Below are 18,497 nucleotides of genomic sequence, written 5' to 3'. Positions count from 1 at the left end.
TTTTTGAGACGTAGTCTCACTGTTTCCCAGGCTGGAGTGTAGTGGTGCAATCTCGGCACACTGCAACCTTCACCTCTGGGTTCAAGTAATTCTTGTGCCTCAGCCTCCCAAGTAGCTGGGACTACAGGTGTGCACCACCACCCCTGGCTAATTTTTGAATTTTTAGTAGAGATGGGGTTTCACCATGTTAGCCAAGCTAGTCTCAAACTCCCAACCTCTGCTGATCTGCCCGCCTAGACCTCCTGAAGTGCTGGGATTACAGGTGTGCCCAGCTACTGTTCCCAGCATTTTTTTTTTTTTAACATAGACACACTCTCACTCTGTGGCCCAGGCTGGAGTGCAGTAATGCAATCTCAGCTCACTGCAACCTCTGCTTCCTGAGTTTCAGCAATTCTCCAACCTTAGCTTCCTGAGTATCTGGGATTACAGGCATCCACCACCATGCCCAGTTAATTTTTTTGTATTTTTAGTAGAGACAGAGTTTCACCATGTTGGCCAGGCTGGGAGGCCGAGGCGGGAGGATCACCAGAGGTCAGGAGTTGATAAGCTATTCCTTATTACACCTGTGTATGACACACTACCATGGCCATCCACTGAATAGAGACCAGCCAGCTGCAGTGTTTCAGAGAGACTAAGCAAACTGAGGTTGCCACAAAATTCCTGGGAGTCGATCAAAATTAAAATTCTCATATCTGGGCTAGCAGGCTTCCTTTGGTTCCCAGGTAAGTCTTGGAATTTTCTGGAGAAGTTCTGACAGAAGAACATCTTGGCAAACAAACATTTTGTTCAAAAAATAATCTAGAGATATTTTTTCTCCTATGGCATGCTAGAAACAAACTGCTGTAAAGAGAGCACAATCTTACCCTGGCTGAGTAAAGGAGGTCAGGGAAGGTATCGTCTTTGTGCCAGTACCATGGCTCGGGCAGGAGATTCAGCAGATCCATGCTTGCAGTAAGAACAAACACCAGATTAAAGTGTGCATTTTTGTTTCTTCATTTACTAGCTTCTTACGGTGGGTAAGTTAACTGGACAGGTGCCCGAGTTTTTTGTTTTGTTTTATTTATTTATTTATTTATTTATTTATTTATTTATTTATTTATTTTATACCAGTTAAAAGAAAATAATAATATCCACCAACAGGGCTGTCCTGAGAACAAGCATGCTGTGTAGACTGTAAAGTCATATCTACAACTAAGGTATTAAATAAAATCCTTCCTTAGGCCAGGCGCAGTGGCTCACGCCTGTAATCTCAACACTTTGGAAGGCCTAGGTGGGTAGATCCCTTGTGGTCAGGAGTTCGAGACCAGCCTGGTCAACATGGTGAAACCCTGTCTTTACTAAAAATACAAAAATTAGCCAGGCATGGTGGCGGATGCCTGTAATCCCAGCTATTCAGGTAGCTGAGGCACGAGAATCACTTGAGCCCAGGAGGAGGAGGCTGCAGGGAGGCAAGATCGTGCTACTGCACGATAAAACAAAATCCTTCTCAGAATACCTAATGGATGCTGGACTTAATACCTGGGTGATGGATTGATCTGTGCAGCCAACCACGATGACACACATTTACCTGTGTAACAAACCTGCACATCCTGCACGTGTACCGTGAAACTTAAAATAAATGTTGAAAGAAGAAAAAACCCTTCCTCGTTCTGGTCAAAATGGACCAGGTTCAAAGCACTTGTCATGAGAATATCTTGACTCAGAAACTTCCTTTCATTGGCTGGGAGCTGTCAGAGGTGCTCTGGTTGACGCTTCATGAGTTACCTCAAAACCTCCCTCACAGTAGTGCTGCCATTAACAGTAGACAAAAGGGCCACAATCTTGGTTTTGAGTTATTCAGCCTCTACCCAGGTAATCTTTGGTGAACCCCCAAACATGGTGAAACCCTATCTTTACAAGTTCCTGAATGCCTCTAATCCCCTTTGCTAGTAATGGTTTTACCATAATCTCTGATCCCATTTGCAGATGTGGCTGGTAATATCTACCTTAAAGTGGTGCTGCGAGGGATAAATGAAAGGGCTTGGTATAAATCATGTATTTGGTAAGTATTATGCCTTCATTATCATAAGGAAGATGAAAAAGAGAGGACAGATTTCCTGCCACGACTTCCACGCTGGCAAAAATGACCCCGCATCCCACTGTTTTTATGGGTAAAGGGGATGGCATCAGAGCCAGAGGTTTTTCCACAGACTTTGTGAGTCAAAGCTTCCCATGAAGTGGAATAAAGTTGCTGCCTGTATTTTCTTCCCCACCTGCTTTGCCAGTGCATTCGATCTTCAGGGGAAACTCTAAGCTCTTGCTCCCTTTAATGTGCTCAACCTCTAGAGCAGAACCATGGAGAGGGCTTCTTTCCTTCTTTCTGAAACAGTATGGTAGCCTCATAAATGTGGGGACACATTTAATCAGTGTAGAAGCCCTCTTAGTGGCTATCTGGAACAAAATGGAAAGGGGGCTGGGTACAGTGGCTCATGCCTGTAGTCCAGCACTTTGGGAGGCCGAGGCAGGCAGATCACTTGAGGTTAGGAGTTCGAGACCAGCCTGGCCAACATGATGAAACTCCATCTCTACTAAAAGTACAAAAATTAGCCTGGTATGGTGGCTAATTACATGCCTGTAATCCCAGCTACTTGGAAGGTTGAGACAGGATAATCACTGGAACCTAGGAGGCAAAGATTACAGTGAGCCAAGATTGCACCACTGTAGTCAAAAAAAAAAAAAAGAAGGAGAATCTGCATACTTGAGAATAACAATGTATGTGGGAAAACTAACACATGGATGGGCTCTAGCTATGGAATAAATCCCAGTTAAAATCTCTTCGATGTATCTAGGAAGCACAGCCTAGAAAGATAGTCTTTTCTGTACTAACCTTCTTTTCAATACTAACTTGGGTAGCAAAGATCAACTGCAGATGAATTAAGAAGGGAAGGTCCACAGTGAATGAACATCTTCAGCCTGGAAAGCCCCTCTAAGGATTCTAGAAATAAAAGCCACCCTCCAGGGCAAACCACACCTAAGCCATTAGGAGTAAATGAGGGAAGAGTGCAGAGACAAGATTCTTTCAGCTCTCCTGGCTCTCAGCCCCTCCTCTGATCACTGAAATGAAATTCCCTTCAATCACAGAATAAAAAATAATTGGATTTCTCCAAGTCTTATTAAGGTGTAACTTGCAATTCAGAAGAACCTGTATATTTAACTTTATTCCTCGTCTAACCCGGGGGACTAAAATGAAATAAAAGACTAGGAAAATAATGCTGGAGCTGGGAGCTCCCTGCACCCCACCCCTCCCCGACCCCAATCCTTCTCCCCTCTTCCCACTCCCTTCCCTTCCCCCCACCCTTCCCCTCCCTGTACCCTCCTCCCCTAACCCCAGCCCGCATCCTTCTCCCCTTCCCCACACCCCCTTCCCCTCCCTGCACCCCTTCCCCTCCCCTCTCTCCCCTCCCCTCCCCACAACCTTCTCCCCTCCCCGGAACCCCCTCCCTCTCTGCACCTTCTCCCCTTTCCCACACTCCCTTCCCCTTCCCTACACCCTCTTCGCCTCCTCTCACCCTCTTCCCCTCCCCTCTCCCCTCCCCTCCCCACAACCTTCTCCCCTTCCCGGAACCCCCTCCCTCTCCGCACCTTCTCCCCTTCCCCACACCCCCTTCCCCTTCCCTACACCCTCTTCCCCTCCCCTCACCCTCTTCCCCTCCCCTCTCCCCCCTCCCCCTCCTCTCCCCACACCCTTCTCCCCTCCCCGGAACCCCCTCCCTCTCCGCACCTTCTCCCCTTCCCCACACCCCCTTCCCCTTCCCTACACCCTCTTCCCCTCCCCTCACCCTCTTCCCCTCCCCCTGCCACCTCCTCTCCCCATACCCCTCTCCCCTCCCCGGAACCCCCTCCCTCTCCACACCTTCTCCCCTTCCCCACACCGCCTCCCCTCCCTGCACCCCCTCTCCGAACCCCCCTCCTCCCCGCACTCTTTTCCCCTCCCCTCCCCGCACCCCCCTCCTCTCTCTGACCCTCGCTGTAATTGCGCTGCTGGAGAGCACTGAAGCGCTGGCTGAATTCAAAACCAAAGCTTCCTCTCCTCCTACCATAATTAATCTTTACTGCTTTCCGCAGGAACCATCCTCTGCAGTGTTCAGCAGTTGGCTGAGACTTTGACATTTTGTTATCGCCGTCACCGTTTTTAGGAAAAGAGGAAAAACCCGTCCGTGGCACATGGACCCTACCCGTGGGCAGCATCCCACGGAAAAGTCATGTAGCTCCCTCCCCCAGCTACCTGAGCATCCCCTATCCCTAAAGAACTTGGGAAAGGCAATGCCAACCTGTATTCTTTCCTAGATGGTAGTCCCAAATATCCGTACTGATTAATGACGAAGATTACTCTTTAATGAGTGGAATACTTTTTCCAAGCCACCAAAAACGTCGTGTGCATGTAGATATTCCATTTACGCGCGGAAAGAAACCAGTCTTTCTGAACTCCTTTACCCTTCACTGATGTCGTTTCCATGGAAACCATAACATTAAGCCAGGCAGTTACTTACTCTCACATTACATAATGTTATCTAATGCTTAGTTACTCCTGAACAAACGTGTTTATTCAGTAGCTTTTTGTCCATGTAATCAACCATATCTACTTTGATTTGATTAAACGGGGAATAGTGGCATAAAATCATTTACTGCAATATGCTTTGCATCCGCTACTCATCCAGAAAATGACATGCGGTGTATTTGCCAAAGAAGAGGATGGTGTGCACATGAAGTTGTGGGAAGAGATTCCGGCGAGGCTGATGCAGTTCGTGGTTATGGATTAGACCAATTAAGATTAAGAGGACAGGAAGTTAGAAACCAGAGCAGAAATATTGAACTTGAAATTGCAACAGTTTTGATCCTCTTCCTCCCCCTTCTTTTGATGAAAAGAGCGGGAGATAGCTCAGGTTCTCAGGAGCCTGTATACATACTTCAGGAAAAAATGTTTCCCATGAACATTCTTGTTGCAGTTAGGAACATTACTTCGCATATTAGTGGTAGGCTCTGTTGTACAATTACTATTGATTTACAAGTGATTTCTAGAACGTAATAGACAAGCCATTCTCCGAAGCTCACCGGGAGCTTCTTCCTTTTTAATGCGGTATTAGGCAATCTCTTCAACCCGCCTTTGGCCCCTGTCTAACATTAAAACTTAAAAACAGATTCTCCCCATCACCCAGCAGAGTTACTCTCTTCTTTTTGTTTTAAACTCTTGAGTGCTTTACCTATTATTTTTGCTCATTAAAAACCACACATTTGGGGGCTCTTCCTCCAGGCATGAATATGATGGATAAAGCGCTCAGACATAAATAATGCTTGTTGAAAAAAAATTCTTTAGGAAGTATTGATGCTTGATTTTACTCATAGGTAGAGTTCACTGTCTACACACAGCATGGCCTGAAGAAATTTATTTTTTCCTTCCCTTCCTTCCTTCTTTTCTCTCCCCCACCTTTTTTCTTTTCTTTCCCTCCCTCCCTTCTTTCCTTCCTTCTTTCCTGTCTTTTAAAAAATCTGGAGAAAACAGATGCTGGAGAGGATGTGGAGAAATAGGAACACTTTTACACTGTTGGTGGGAGTGTAAATTAGTTCAACCACTGTGGAAAACAGTGTGGCGATTCCTCAAGGACCTAGAAATAGAAATTCCATTTGACCCAGCAATCCCATTACTGGGCATATATCCAAAGGATTATAAATCGTTCTACTATAAGGACACATGCACACGAATATTCATTGCAGCACAGTTTACAATAGCAAAGACCTGGAACCAGCCCAAATGCCCATCGATGATAGACTGGACAGGAAAAATGTGGCACATATACACCATGGAATATTATGCAGCCATTAAAAAGGAGGAGTTCACATCCTTCGTAGGGACATGGATGAACCTGGAAAACATCATTCTCAGCAAACTGACACAAGAACACAAAATCAAACACCACATGTTCTCACTCATAGGCGGGTGTTGAACAAGGAGAACACATGGACACAGGGAGGGGAGCACTATACACGGGGGTCTGTTGGGGGGGAGGGGGGATAGTGGGGGGGGTGGGGAGTTGGGGAGGGATAGCATGGGGAGATATGCCAGATATAGGTGAAGGGGAGGGAGGCAGCAAATCATACTGCCATGTGTGCACCTATGCAACAACCTTGCATGTTATTCACATGTACCCCAAAACCTAAAATGCAATAAAAAAAAAAAGAAGGAAAAAACCATAAAGGATAATTACTTATTCTTTCATAAAATTAAAAAAATAATAATAATAATTAGTGCTTTAGATAGATGTTAAAAGGATTTATTGAGAAGTAAATTAAATCCATCAGCTGACTTTTTAAAAACAACCAGATTTCTGTGTAACTATATGACCTATTTAATAAGTTTCTGCTTTGTCCTCATCAAGTGCGTTCTTATTAAGGACATGGTGGTAATGTGTATAGTTATTTTAGAAAAAAGAATTTATTTTGGAAAAAAAAAAGAGACAGATACACTAAATGTCCATTAAAACAGCTCCAAAATCCTACCTCCTCAAAAATGGCTTGTGGTATTTTTATACAAAAGGCAACAGCATTTAGTGAGAGTTGCTGATGAAATACCACTTCCTAAATTTTGTTCTTATCCCTTTCTCTCCACATTTCCTCCTATCTGTTGATTCTGTCCCTGACTCGTCACTTTCTTATGTAAGTATCCTAAGTTTTTTTACATGTAGTTCTTAGTTTTTGTATTTGTAAACACACAAAGTTGAGTTTTCCTAAGATTCTTCCCCCTCCCCCACCCCAGATGGAGTCTCGCTCTGTCACCCAGGCTGGAGTGCAGTGCTGCGATTGGCTCACTGTAACCTCCACCTCCCGGGTTTGAGCAAGTCTCCTGCCTCAGCCTCCCAAGTAGCTGGGATTACAGGCACATGCCACTAAACCCAGCTAATTTTTGTATTTTTAGTAGAGACAGGTTTCACCATGTTGGCCAGTCTGGTCTCGAACTCCTGACCTCATGATCCGCCCGCCTCGGCCCCACAAAGTGCTGGGATTACAGGCGTGAGCCACTGCGCCCAGCTGAGTTTTCTTAAGATTCTGAGGCATCACCATCCTATAACATTGTTCCCCGCTCTCTCTTCTCATTTTGCGTTTCCTAACTTCTTCGAGCTAGCACTGGCTGTTCTCACCAGCTTTGTCCTCTGCTATATTCTTCCTCCTCCCACTTCCTTCCTCACGCTCTGGGCATCACAACCTCCCAGCCCACTCATGTCTTAATAGAAGCTTCAGTTTAGGCATCAAATCCTGAATCAAGTCTCCACCACCTGGCATCCTCCCCACAGCCCTCCTACCCTGTTTGGTTTTCCCCTTCTTGCTTCAGGTAGGCTCTCTGGCTTGTATGCCTCTTTCACAGCACCTGTGAAATATATCACTTGTCAGTTGTTGATCAGTCTCTCTTCATTCATTTATTGAACAAATCCTTATAGAATCCTACTCTGTGTCAACCCAGGACATGGGTCTACAAAGGTGAGGAGGCCGGTGAGCTCCCCATCCAGGAGTTTCCTTTCCCCTGGCTTGCATCTCTTTCCATCCTCTTGCCTAGCTCAATGGCCACAGGTTGGTGCCTAGCAACATTTGTTTGTTGAATTGGCTTTAAAAACTTCCAGTTTCATTACAGATCATTCCTTAAATTTTAAAAAACTAGAAAATACAAATTAACAGAGTATGGGCAAACAACAATCCACTCATACCCTCGCTAGCCAGAAATTAACACTATCATATTTGTTGCAGACACATGTTTTCCAAGGAAATTTCCTTAGATATTAATATAACTCTTTTTAAAGTGGGGTCATATGCTACACGCTTTTTACGCTCAATTTGTAAGCATTGCTGTCAGCATTCTGAATGGTTTTATGTCATGCTGGAATAAATGTTTCTGAATGAGAAGACACTCCAATAGATAAAGTGAATTTTTAGCAATTTTTGCCTTGGGTCTGGTTCTATATATTTTAAAACTGTGCTAGCAGTGAAGACTTTCCCGACTTTTCCCACTTGCCTGGAAACAGGAGCAAGAGAGGACATAGGAACTTTATTCCCTGAAGACAGAGCTCAATTTCAAGAAAACAGATGATTAGTCATGCTTTGTCTGTGGTTTCTAATCTAAACTCTGACACCTTGAGGGTCTAATATTTAGACCCCTTTATTTGAGTAGTATCTGATTTTTCACTCAGAAGATGCTTGTAAAAGCAAATTTCAGAATGTAGAATCCGGAGTCAGGTACCTCAACTTTCAAATGCTGGTCCTGCTATTGAGATACCTTTAGAAAAGTTATTACATATGTTTTGTAAGATGAAATTAATAATAGAAGATTAATTGAACTAAATACATATATTTGTATCTAACAAATATAATACTGTAACTTCTCTTTCTCTCTGTCTACACACAGAGACACAACTCAAAGACACAAAGATCAATACCGATCTTCTTCGGAAAACTTTTAGGTGTTTTCCCCTAAAGTAATGCAATATTAATTACATTCCTCCTTTATGTCTAACCTGCACCACCTTCTGTTAAAATGCTTTCCACCGACTGGATATCTAATCAGCTTATTCTTTTCTCTATAATTCTCTATAACTTACTTGTCTTCTAGTATAAGCAACTTCCTCCCCTTTAAGCCTCAGTGTTCGCTGCACTTAGAATTTTGGTAGTATCCATTTTGCCATTGTTCAATCATATAATCACATAGGAGAAAATTTCAATCCTTAATAGTCCTAAATGATTCTAATCCTTTAACACTTCTTTGATACATTTATTTGGGGAGTTGAAACTATTTCATAAAATGAAATTTAATACAGAGAATTGCAAAGTAAGAATGTAAAAATAGTGGACATTACTACCATTACCCTAATGCCCTTTGATTATTCAGAATTTTGCAATTTATTTGAGTTGGGAAACACAGTATGTATAATGAAAGACAGCTCTGGGACCACCTTATCTGGTATTCCAAAATCACAAGGTGGAATGATCTAGTTTTCATATGCTCCACTGGGAAACCAGAAATTGGACAAAAAGGAAACAAAGCTGACCCTTCCAAATGTGGGGTTCTGAGTCAAAAGAGTCTCAGGCAACCAGGCCACCTGCGTTAAAGGAAGAAGATAGTCAGGAGTGTGAGGGAGACTAAGCAGAGGAGGCCGCCCATCTAGATTCCCTTTTTCTCTGTTTCATGGCTGCACGACAATTCCAGTGGTCTCTGCACTGTGTTGCATTCATTAAAGAAAGGATCTGTGTATTTCTGCTGTTAACAAATCAGGACGCCTTGCTGGAATGTTTGCATTAGTGTAAGAAATGTTGTGATTGGTAGATAAGGTAAAATCCAACCCAGTACACTTTCTGTGGTGGTGATACTGGTGGGATATTTTTTGGCGAGGAAGATTAGAAAGATTCAAAGATAGATAGATAGATAGGTAGATAGATAATAGATGGATGGATACATGGATAGATGGATGGATAGATATAGACAGGTAGATAAATAGATAGAAAATATGTGTTTACATATTATATATAATAAAATTTTAAAACCCTACTTTTCTACAATTAGATGCCTACATTTACCTAAATATTTCTGGATGTTTTCATAAACCTTTTTTCAAACTCCTGACCTGAGGTGATCAGCCTGCCTCGGCCTCCCAAAGTACTGGGTTTACAGGCGTGAGCCACCACACCTGGCATAAACCTTTTTTCAAAGTAAATGGTTCAGCAAATGGTTCAGAAAGGTAGATAATGGATGTATAGACAGATAGATTAGATAGATAGATAGAAAGAAAATATGTGTATATATATTATATATAATAAAAATTTTAAACCCTACTTTTCTATAATTAGATGCCTACGTTTACCTAAATATTTTTGATGTCTTCATTAACTTATTTTCAAAGTAAATGGTTCAAATTGTATTGCCTTATGCATGTATCTTTGAAACATCTCTTTCAGTATAACATACATGCATACTTATGTCTCACTTTTTATAATTGGGTCTACGTGTGAGTCCACATCCAGTCTTTGAAGTAATTAGGGCTTCTTATTTTCACTTTATAGGAATGGCAGCCGAAAGGTCAGAAAACACGCCCAAAGTCCAACAGTTAGTAAATTAGTGATGCTCCTTTTTTTTTAAATGAAAGCTATTGAGTCTGACCACAGAAAAATGCAAAGATACACAACTTTACATATAACATCTGGAATCGTAGACTCCCCAAAGTCCAGTTCTGGAACTTCAGTTTAGACATCCCTGTACCAAATGGAAAACCTAGGATTTGCAGCCCTGGTTCTAGATGCACGTCCTGCATACCTGCCCCCATCCCACGCTGTTCCAATATCTAAGCTCATGTTCACTTGGTCTGTGTCTGTTTATAGATTTTTTGTTTTTTTACAATATTCTTGCTCACTTTTTTTTTTTTTTTTTTGAGACATAGTCTCACTCTCTCACCCAGGCTGGAATACAGTGGCACAATCACAGTTCACTGAAGCCTGGAGCTCCTGGGGTCGAATGATCCACCCGCCTCAGCCACTTGAGTAGCTGGGACCACAAGCATGTGCCACTATACCTGGCTAATTTTTTTAAAAAAAATTTGTAGATACGTGGTCTTACTTGTTGCCCTGACTGGTCTCGAACTCCTGGACTCAAGGGATCCTCCTGCCTTAGCCTCCCTAAGTGCTGGGACTACAGGTGTGAGCAACCATGCCTGGCCCTTTTTTAAAAATTCCCAAGCAGAAACATAGTTTTTTGCCTGCCTAATAGAAAAGTTTCTCCAGCCCTGAGTCCTGTTGGAGTGCCCCTGGGGAAACCTGCAGTAACCTGCACAGAGGCTTCTGTGAGGCTTTATGTGGAAAGGAGCACAGTGCTTTACACCTAGAGTGCCCAGAGAGCCCCCTCGTCAGTCTAGACAACACGACACTGAGCCGCATCTTCTGAGCATGAAATCTTCACTGAATCTTTGGATATTTCTCCTTTCTACCCATTAACCATTCTGTATGGTGGTCTCCAATTATTACCACTGATCTACTATTGTCTGACTTGTCTTAAGTATAACTAAAAGGCTTCTTATATGCATGTAGATACTAAAATCCTAAATAAACTATGAATGATTAAATCTTATGTATATTAAAATAATGACCAAGTCAGACTTATCCTTGTATAGTAATGCAAATACTATGCAACATTAATCAGGTAATTGACTTAAGTTAACAGGTTAAAGGAGAAAAGTCATGTGATCCCTCAACTGATGCTGAAAAAGTATTTGATGAAATTCAGGACTCATTTATGATGAAAATGCTTTGCAAGTTAGGAATAAAAAGAAACTCTTTTTTACATGATATTTGAAAGTGAAATATTAAAAATACATATTCCCATTGTGACTTTCAAAGGCAAGATATCTCTGCTTGCTGTAACTGTTGCTATCCAACATTGTTCCACCAATCATTGCTGATGCAAAGGAATAAAATGAAATAGGACTCTAAATATTCTAAAGGAAGAGACCAAACAGATTTTTTTCTCACGTATTGTCTAAAAAATGCATTGACCTTTCATTCTCACAACACTGTTGTGGAGTAAGTATAATATTGTCTTCACTTGCTGAAGATCTTCAAGCCAGCAAGATCTGAAGCCAAGATCTGACCTCAGACAGTCCGAAGCTAGGCCCACGGATCCATCACCATCCTATTACCTCCTATGTGCTGCTTGCATATTAAAACAAATAACTGGCATTATAATGGTCCAGGGTGGCCAGGAGTGGTGACTCATGTCTATAATCCCAGCACTTTGGGAGGCCAAGGTGGGCTGATCGTGAGGTCAGTAGTTCAAGACGAGCCCAGCCAAAATGATGAAACCCATCTCTACTAAAAATACCAAAAATTAGCCAGGTATGGTGGTGGGCGCCTGTAATCCTAGCTACTCAGGAGGCTGAGGCAAGAGAATCACTTGAACCCAGGAGGTGGAGGTTGCAGCAAGCTGACTTCACACCACTGCACTCCAGCCCAGGCAACAGTGCAAGATTCCGTATCAAAAAAAAAAAAAAAAAAAAAAAAATAGGGGTTATGAAAAGCAGGTATCAAAGTTTTCTAGCTATTTATCCTGTATCTCTAGAAAAAGAAACAAAAAGACTAGGAAGTTTGCTTTAAAATCAGAGATTGTGTACTAATTAAAAAAAAAAAGGAAAGAAAGAAAAACTCTTTATTAAAATGAAAGTAATGGTTGGGCGCAATAGCTCACACCTGTGATCCCAGCACTTTTGGAGGCCAAGGCAGGTAGATCTCTTGAGGTCAGGAGCTCAAGACCAGCATGGCCAACATGGTGAAACCCTGTTGTTCCTACTAAAAATACCAAAAAAAAAAAAAAAAAAAAATTAGCTGAGTGTGGTGGCACATGCCTGTAGTCCCAGCTACTTGGGAAGTTGAGGTGGGAGGATCACTTGAGCCCGGGAGGTGAAGGTTGCAGTGAGCTTAGATCATGCCACTGACCTCCAGCCTGGGTGACAGAGTGAGACTCCATCTGAAAAACTAAAACTAAAAATAAATAAATACAAAGAAATGGCTGGGTGCAGTGGCTCATACCTGTAATCCTAACACTTTGGGAGGTTGAGGTGGGAGGATGACATGAGCTCAGGAGTTCTAGACCAGCCTAGGCAACATGGGCAGACCTTGTTTCTCCAAAAACAACAATAAAAAACAAATAATAGTAATACAAAAATTATCTGGGCATGGTGGCATGTACCTGTAGTCTCAGCTACTTCAGACACTGAGGTGGGAGAATTGTTTGAGCCCAGGAATTCGAGGCTACAGTGAGCCATGTTCACACCACTGCACTCCAGCCTAAACAACAGAGGAAGACACTGTCTTAAAAAACAAAGAATAGAATAGAATAGAATAATAAAAAACACCAGCATAACAAGAGGATGCCAATGAGCACCAAATCCTCACTGACTTCTAATTCATGAAATTCAGATCTAGAAAGGAATTTATTGTTTTTTATAAGAGCTTATGGGTCAGTTGAACTCTCACTCTTTTTCTAATATAAAATAAACAGCATGTTTCTGTGTCCTCACGCAGAGGGTCCTGGCGAGCCTGTTAAGTGAGTGTCCTCAAGCACTTCTGGTGATCCGGCGGCTGGAAGGGCTGCGCGGGTACCACAGGACCCCTCAGCAAGCTGCTTTTGTTTCTGTATCACTTTCTATCCTGCCTGTCAACGTTTGTCCTCCAACTTTTAATAGAAACTACATCAGATGAAGAGATGGAAAAAATAAACCTATCTGGGCTGCTAAATTTTAATTTTTCAAAATATAGTTGGCTTCACTGCCTCAAGTTAATTTTGTTGCACACAGCTTAAAGCCCTGCTGAATTTTTCAGTGTGTGAGTGGTTAAATTGCACTTCCTTTTCTTCTACTGGTAAAAATCGGTGTTAAGTTTGAGTCTCTTGCTGTGTCCTTAGAAAAGAAATTGCATCACCAAAACCTGGTACTTAAGAAATTGGCTTTGAAATATAGTTCAGAGAAGCTCAGAACTATATTTCAGAAAATAGTATGTGTTTTCTGTATTATATTTAAGTACTGAGTGACTATTAAGTGAACGTTATGAATATTGCGTAGTGCAGACTTTCCCTGGTTCTTCATGGTCTGGTTTACTAATATTAACCATTGTGATAGCAACGTGCAGATTTTCCTATTCATTTTGAAATTCATAGTTTGGGCTGGGTGCAGTGGCTCAAGCCTGTAATCCCAACACTGTGGGAGGTGAAGGTAGGATGACTGCTTGAGGCCAGGAGTTTGAAACTATCCTGAACAACACAGTGAGACCCTGTCTCTACGAAATGAAATAAATTAGCTGGGCATAGTGGTACACACCTGTAGTCCCAGCTACTTGGGAGGCTGATGGGGGAGGATTGCTTGAGCCCAGGAGTTTGAGGTTGCAGTGAGCCAGGATCACACCACTGCACCCCAGCTTGGGCAACTGAGTGAGACCCCCCTCTCTAAAAATAAATAAATAAATAAAATGCATGGTTTTAATTTTACCCTAGACTATCACGTTGAGGTGAATCGTGTTTGAATACTTACGGAAGTTAAATAGGAGATTTCAAATTGTTTCTACAGCAACTTATTTCTGCAGAGTATGTTGGCCACATTAAAAACTGGGTGCAGAACTTGTCAGAGGATCCTTTGCCCCACTGGGTTTTGGGAAACATGGAGCTCTCCTGACAAAAGGAAGGTTGTCTTGTCTGGTTGCTGCTGTCACTGCACCTGTAGCTTCCGACACTGACAGTTTCTGAAACCGTCCTCCTTTTAATAAATGCAAGTACAGATAGCGTAAGGAGCCCACACTAGAATATGGTTGAATTGCCGAATTTTATATTTATATAAATATATAATTTTATATAAATATAAAATTTACACAAATATAAATATAAATTTATATAAATATTTATATATAGAAATTATATACATATACATACATATATATTAAAACAACCTCCCTCGGTCCCTCGGTTCCATGGTTTTATCATATGGCATGGATGCAGATTTTCTCTGTTATAATCGATTCCTTAAAATTCACGGTTAAGGTGAGTTTGATTGTAAGCTTAAAATATATGTATATTCTCAGCCTGGTTTGCTCATTCTTAGCTGGGCGCATCAAGACTTCATCTTCACTGAACATGCTCATGAATATGACGGCTGCTTGGCCAGGGAAAAGGAGCTCTATCTAAAGTCTCTCAGCTCTCCCAGGAATACTCGCCCTTTTTGCAAAATATTTGTTGCCCGTCCTGACTGTTGGATGCTGTCCTCTGACAACGAGAATGAAACCGAGCTTCAGAGACGCCCGTGTTATGCACCAACCTTGATATTTACAAGTTCACGGGAACAGATGCCTCGCTGTCGTCTCACTGTGCTGAGCTGTCAGAGGACGCAGGCAGCTGTGGTCGTCAGGAGCCGTGCAAACCATGAAACATTTCACACATGTTGTCATGCCATGTGCCTTAGATGTCAGTCTGATCTCTCAGAGCTCTATACAGAAAAGACTGGCAGCATCACCGTCAAGGCCATCGTCAGCATCATGCTCATCATCATCATCATCACTTCCATGAAGATTGATCAGAAACCCGAAATAAGTCAAAAGCCACAGAAAAAAATAAGCTGCATAGCTATGTATCACACAGAACATACCATTACCCCTGCCTGCAAAAAGACAGCAAAGAGAGAGGGAACTGGCCCTTCTTTACTGCTCTGAGTGCCAGGCCCTCAGTGTCATTCAGGATAGTTTCAAACTCCTGGCCTCAAGCAGTCATCCTACTTTCACCTCCCACAGTGCTGGGATTACAGGCTTGAGCCACTGCATGCAGCCCAAATTATGAATTTCAAAATGAATAGGAAAATCTGCATGTTGCTATCACAATGGTTCATATTAGTAAACTAGAACATGAAGAATGAGGGAAAGTCTGGACTACACAATATTCATAACATGCCAAGTACTTCTGTGGCATACACAATATCGGGCCTTGTGAAGAGGTTAATCAGGAAAAGACTTGAGAGTTTTGAGGGAAAATCTTGGCACCCATGTTTGTTCCAAATGGAGAATCCATTTTCAATCCATATCTTATTAAGGATGTTACTTGTCTCACATATAGTTCTAGAATTGGCCTTTTCCATGGCCGCTGTGCAGAAGGCAACTCAATGATTAAGACAATGTGATCATGAATAAATTAGGATTTGTGCTCAGATCACCTGGGTCTAAATCCAGCCCTGCCTTGCACCTGCCACTTCCCTTCTCTCTCTCTCATTGTTCCCGTCTGCAGGTGGGGATGATAATAGTAGGGCTATTTCATTAAGAGTGTTGCAAGACTTAAATGAGAATCCAAGTAAGCACTCATTACATAAATATGCACAGAATGGCCATGGCCTATTTTTAGTCCAAAACGGATTCAGGACACAGAATGTTCAGAGCAGCACTGAACATGGCAGATCATGACACTGTGCTATGCAGAACGAGGCTTTCCCTGAAACCAGTGCTTAGCGGCAGGTGGTGTCGTGCAGAGCATATCGGAGAAGGGAAGCCTACTTAAAAAAACAAATGATGGTGATTATGTGTGTGATTCCCTTTGCATATAGTCTGAGAAGGGGAGCTTTGAGGTGAGTACGTGGTACCCAAGCCCAGGTGAGCAAAGACAAGAGCAGCAAAAGTGACACAAAAGGGTTATCAGAACTGGGTCCCCACGGAGGGAGCAGAAAAGCAGACCAGAAAAGAGGCCATTCTTCACCACGTCCTGCCAAGAAGTTTTTATTTCCTTTCCTTTTCTCTTAAAATATTTAAACCAGTTTCTTAATGAAGCAGAAATGAAAACAGATAATACCCCCCCACAGTGCTATATGCACTTACGCTCTTGTAAATTGCAAATGAAAATAAATGTAGTTTTCATTCAATTTTTCGATACCCACTAATTGTTAGCAACAACTTCTGGTCATCTTTAGTCCCCTAGGAGCACCTTACAGATATATTTTAGCTGGGCATGGTGGCAGGTGCCTGTAATCCCAGCTACTCAAGAGGCTGAGGCAGGAGAATCGCTTTAACCGAAAAGGTGGAGGTTGCAGTGAGCCGAGATTGTGCCACTGCACTCCAGCCTGGGCCACAGAGCTAGACTCTGTCTCAAAAAAAAAAAAAGAAAGAAAGAAAGAAAAGAAATATTTTAATCAAGATTCCAGGAACCAAAGGAGTTTAGCTATGCATCTTATTGAAAAGTATGTTGTTCTTCCTGGAAATGTCTCACATCAGGGATTCCTGAACTTTCTCTCATTCAGCCCTTCCACAACACAGTGAGGCAGGTGTCCCAATTTTCCTATGAGGAAACAGTTGAAAACCCTGTCTCCAACTTTTTATTGCCTTTACTACTCGGTCAGTGTCTGCATCATTCTGCTAGCACTTCCACATGCTCTGAAACTAGACTCTCCTTTAATCAATTTGAGTCTATTTCTCTTTATCACCCACCCCAAAACTTTTCTAGATTGAGAAGGAAAAAAAACTGCTAACATCATCAAATTTCCTGCCTAAACACGAAATTATAATGACTACTGTCTCTAAAATCCATGCCAATTATATACGTACTTTAAAATCCTGATGCTTAAAATCTACTCATCGTGTAATACCAATATTTGCTGCTAAATTGCCACTTGCCTTTGCATGTTTTGTTGTGGTGTGATTCTGGTTTGTATTATCAGCTTGTTAAGAGCAGGGAAGCATCATAAAAACAGAAGGATTGGATGTGGACTATAAAATGCTTTCTGATCACATGAATAATAGGAATGTGTTTTGGAGTTAATAAGCATGGAAAATTTAGAAGTCTCTCCAAGATTACACGACTGGGTTATTTTGTGACCAACACATGTTTGTATCAGGGATAGGAAATATATTCTGCTAACCAGAGATCAGTGAGATACCTCTTCTTGGATGTAGCTCTAAGTTGCCTTTCCTCTTTCTCAATATAGAAAATAAAGAAGCTATGGAAATGTCTCTGCAACTGTGCTCAAGAAAAGGTAGCAGAAGACCATTTCAGCAATTACAGAAAGTACCTCCTGGCATGGCCACTGAAGGATGAGGACGTGGGGTCCCTGAGATCTCCAGGAGGGATGAACATAAAGTCAGTGGAGGAAGTGAGGCAATTTGCCCTGGAAGGTTTCCTTAGTAAAGGAGGCATCAGGCTTTCTTCTAGGAGTTTATTTGAATGAATGAAAGCATAATTACCCAATTCTGAATTTTCTGTATGCTCTCAGAGCACATACAATGGCTCCATTTTATATTTAGGACTTTTTCTCAGCTGTTTGGAGTTCATTTAGGTTTATAAGGAAAATCAAAAGGGAAGAAAAGAATCATAAGTGGACATTTCTGAGCCATGTTTCAAATTACTTGGAGAGTCTCAGATATGAAAGATACCTGTATCCCATTTAAGAACAGAATGGAACCTCTGAGAGAGCCTGTCTTCTCCCAGAGGACCCATGAACGGTTCCACAGGTTAGGTACAGCACAACTCTAGGGGGCGCCATTCACATTGTGGTCATATGTGAATGACACTTAAAAGTTGTGCAGTGTGAAACATGAACAGATGCTCAGATTACACTGCTCTTTAGTCATAACATTGATATGTCTTGACAATTTCAGAACAGGGACTTGAAAAACAAGGGTTCCTATTAAAAAGGTAAGTTGGGTGTTTTCATAGAGTAGAAAGAAAAATGCATATGGGAAAGCTTTCACCATGACATCATTCTCAGTTTGCTGAGAATGATGGTTTCCAGGTTCATCCATGTCCCTACAAAGGACATGAACTCATCCTTTTTTATGGCTGCATAGTATTCCATGGTGCATATGTGCCACATTTTCTTTATCCAGTCTATCATTGATGGGCATTTGGGGTGGTTCCAAGTCTTTGCTGTTGTGAACAGTGCCATAATAAACATACGTGTGCATGTGTCATTATAATAGAATGA

Source organism: Aotus nancymaae, unplaced genomic scaffold (assembly GCF_030222135.1).
Source record: "Aotus nancymaae isolate 86718 unplaced genomic scaffold, 86718_ANA_hifiasm-v0.15.2.pri h1tg000083l, whole genome shotgun sequence".
NCBI lineage: Eukaryota > Metazoa > Chordata > Mammalia > Primates > Aotidae > Aotus > Aotus nancymaae.
This window is presented reverse-complemented; position numbering follows the sequence as displayed.